Raw genomic sequence first — 4,151 nt, 5'->3', positions numbered from 1 at the left:
CATATTTTGTTTTTCAGGCAAGTCCCCACTGCTGAGATGAACATAGCCAGAGATCTATGGGAAATAATATCACTTCCAATAGGGAACACATTTTTCTGAAACACTATTTCCTTTCAAGTTAAGCATGAATATCCAAGTATAACAACTCTCTAGGTCCTCCTTAATTCTACTCAGTCTTGAGGTTTTTTTTTCCTATTCTCAGAATACTTCTGCTTTTGCAGACATGCTCCACATTCTTTTTTTTTTTAAATAATTATTCATTATTGTTATTTTTTAATTTGCTATAGGGCACATGCACTTACTAGAGAGAGACAGAGAGGGAGTTGAGGAGTGAGAAAGCAAGTCGCCAGGTCTGGGACTTGAACCATAGTCATCCATTTGGGAGTCTAGTGCCCCAACTACCAAGCCACCTGCTGCCACCATGCTCCCCATTCTTAAGAATATATATCATTAGGTTAATAATTCTTGTGTGTATTTTTTAATTTGCCAGAGGACACTTGCGCTTGCCAGAGAGAGACAAAGAGAGAAAGCACCCCTTTTGGGCAGGGTTATGCTGTAATCCCTTCTCTTCCACTTTTCCTTCCTGTCAGGATTTGGAACACACACACACACACACACACACACACACACACACACGCCACTAGTCCAGGACTCAAACCACCTGGTTAGCCATGTGGGATCCAGCTCCCTTTCCGTCCAGGCTAGAGAACTGGCTCTCTCTGCTTTTTTAAAAAGGTTGATTCTGCAGGCTGCTATAATGCACAGTGATTAAGCACTGTATGTAGGGAGCTGGATTCCACATGGCTGACCACTGCTTGAATCCCAGCCCCAGAAACTTGATAGGGAAAATCCTTATGAGAATGGGAAATAGAGAAAAGGGATCATGATGGGACTATGCCCCATTGCCGAGGGTAGGGTTAGAAGCATGCTTTCTTCTTCCCTTTCTCTCACTCCCTCTTTTTCTCTCTGGTAAGTGCATGCACCCTAAGGCTATTAAAAAAAAGGGGTTAGCTTTGCCTTCTTGTTTAGATCATAAGTTCCTTAGGAGCAGAGCTCTTGTCTCACTCTCCTAGTATCTCCCTCTCCCCTCTCCTCATAGTTTTCAGCACAGGACTGTGTACTATACATGAGTCCTTTTCAATGGATGAATCGGTCTGTTGGATGGCTGGCCTATTGTTCTAACACCATCCAGTTATCTTGCTGGCAGTGCCATCTTGAATGCTCTCAGCCCTGGGTCACAGATGGAGAACCTGGAAATCCCGGGGTTGTAGTGGCAAAAGAGCTGGGCCTCCGCCCCCAAAGGGCAGTGATTCTGCTTGTCCACTAGAGGCCGCCTTAAGCTTGATTTTAGAGATCCAGCAGGGCTTCAGGATCACTCAGCCCACCATTTCTGCCCCCAGGAGCCATTGCCAACACCAAGTTTGAAAACCCAAGGCTCTGGAGACAGTCCCTCAGTGCCTCTGGCTTCAGTTTATTCCAATAGATCGTCAGATTCAGACCTGGAATGAGCTCCAGAATAAAAGTTGCTGAGGGCATCTAGACAGCAGGAGTGTACTGGCAGGTTCCAGATGCTCCTCAATTAGTCAAATCAACAAATGTTTATTGAGCACCCTGATGAACACCTACTGTGTACCATGCAGTGTTCTTGCCTTTAGACCTAGCTCAGAGAACAAGACAAACTCTGTTTCTCTCCTTCCCAGCTCTAGTGATCTAATAAGATTTGCAGACAAAACCTAAAATTACTGCATTTTGTGATAAGCTGCTGAGGTGAATTCTGTCCCAGAGTTAGTTCTATTTGAGTATCTTTTCACTGTGGATTATCCTACGGGACATCGACCTGCTTTAGGGAGAGGAAATAAAAGCTATAGGCAAAGAAAAGAACATTCGCCTGCGTTTGGAAAATTACTGCAGAGCCCCTTCCTCTCTGGGGGTACAAGGATTCCTAGTGTCTCCTGGTAGATCTGAGGATATCTGGGTTGAAGTGGGCTCTGAGGACAAGGAAGTGCCAGGCCACCTCCATAGGGCTTTTCTTCACTCCTTTCCCTGGGAGCTTTTCATGGGAAGGGAAGTAAATTCTCCAAATTTGGGGAGACCCTAACTGTTTTGTTTTCTCATTGACTTTTTTTTTCCTTTGCTTTTTTTCTCTCAGATTATCAGTCAATCAACATGTTTATCAAATGAGTGTGATGTTCAGGGCACTTTTTTTTCACTGAGAAGCACAAGGTCAAGGAAGTTACAACAGAGTTGGGGAGATAAGATAGGCAAGGGGTAGACAGATTCCCAGGAACTGCAGCATTTTTGTAAGTGCAAGTTGGTTGCTGCAGTCATTGTTGGGGTAGAACCCTGGGGACAGAGAGGTCTGGGAAGGCTCCTTCCTGGACAGGGTGACCATAGCCTTCCAGGATGAGCCCTCAGCCTGTTTGCTGGTGGGTTTTTCTGCAAGGGGTGTCCTCAGAAAAGACAGGGAAGGGTAAAACACTCCTCATGCCAGCTGTTCATTCCTCTGTGCCTGGACAAGGGTCTCAGAGGCACATGTGCTCAACATTCCTGAGAAGCGGCTTCTGAGTCACAGACCCAGAAACAGCTGAGGCAGCTTCAGGCTAGAGTCTTGGCTCTGTTTCCCCCATTTCTGTCCAAAAGCAACTCCCTCCCTAGCTATTTGGATGTGACCAGAAACCCAAGCAGGGCCCTGGGGTAGAAGTCTAGCTCAGTCAAAGTCTATAAAACGGATTTCGTCTCTGCATCCCCTCCAGGGCTACAAACCTCAGGTAAAGGACACTTGTACCAGAAAGTCCAAGGGCAGGGACTCACTTGGGGCCTACAAGTCACAGCCCCCTGTGTGGCCATTGTTGGGCTGCCTCCTATAAGGGGGTCATAATTAGGACTTGGCTTGAGTTAAGACAGCAGCATTCCCCAGGCAATCTGCCAGGGCCTCTTCACTGCCTGGGCGTGGGGCCCAGGACATGCCAGGGCAATGCCAGAGAGCTGACTCAGGGGGCGGCATGAGGGGAACAGAAAAACCCTTTCTACCCATCAGCCAAGAGAGGCAATGAGGCCCTGAGGCCTGCTGAGATGCCTCTGTGATGCCAGACACCAACAGGTTCTGTGGATCTACTCCTCAGGCCACGGATGCTTAAAGCCCCATATTTCTTGGGGCTCCCAGTGGAAGGCTAGCCCTTTTACTCCCCAGTTTTCCTTTTTCCTGCAAAGACCTGCAGATGTGCAGTTCAGGGTTCCTCAAGACCCCTTCTACAATTGATTCAGAACTGCCATGCTGCTTTCTTGTAACTGTGATCTTGGGCAAGTCACTTTCTTTGGTGAGACTTAGATTCCTTTTACTTAAGGTGGGATGAATAATATCTGCCGGCCTCCTAGGACTGCAGTAGGATCAAACAAGGTAATATTTATGAAGGTAACTTGGATACTATAAAGCACATTTATAATAAGGTATTATTATTGTCATGATTCTTTCTGAGACAGGAATTATAGTCTCTGACCCAGAACCTTAAATTCCTCCTCTTTGCCTCTTTTGTCTGACACGTTGCTCTGAAGCCAGGGCTGCGATCCTAACCAAGCCCTGAGCCTCTGAAGCATTGACACAGGCTCTTCTGCCTGGTGTTCTGGTGCCAACTCAGGAAAGCACCCCCCCCATCGCCCCAGTTCTGTTAAACCGGTTCTTTCTCTTCTAATCAGACTCCTCCAGTTCAGTTTGCCTACAGTGATGACAAAGAAACCTAAAATAGCACAGGCTCTACAAACACCGCTGGAAACAGCGCTTGGGGCATAAGGTGCTGCCTGTCACCCATGGGCCTGTCTGGGCATCCCAGCCAGGTGCAGCCCTCCACCCCACAGGGTCTGGCCTCTCTTCCTTTATGCAGCAGCAGGATGACAGAGCCTCCCGTCAGCACTTTGGGTAACTGAATTAGATGACTACCCAGAAAGCTGGTTTGGTCAGAGGTGCCAGGGGAGGGGGTTTGCTGCTCCCCAACCAGCCCTTCACACCCATATTCTTTGGACTTTCCTTGTGCCAAGGGGCTAAGATCATATAGAATAGCAGCTGTCATTGTGGCCTCAGGGACAGTTGTGAACTGAATACAGGCAAGTCTGATTCTGAGGACCCTACAGCTAGCAGGCCCTGGCTTGTCATTCTA

This window comes from Tupaia chinensis, unplaced genomic scaffold (genome assembly GCF_000334495.1).
Source record: "Tupaia chinensis unplaced genomic scaffold, TupChi_1.0 Scaffold148012_1, whole genome shotgun sequence".
Lineage (NCBI taxonomy): Eukaryota > Metazoa > Chordata > Mammalia > Scandentia > Tupaiidae > Tupaia > Tupaia belangeri.
The sequence above is the reverse complement of the archived record's forward strand: the minus strand, read 5'-3'. Positions refer to the sequence as shown.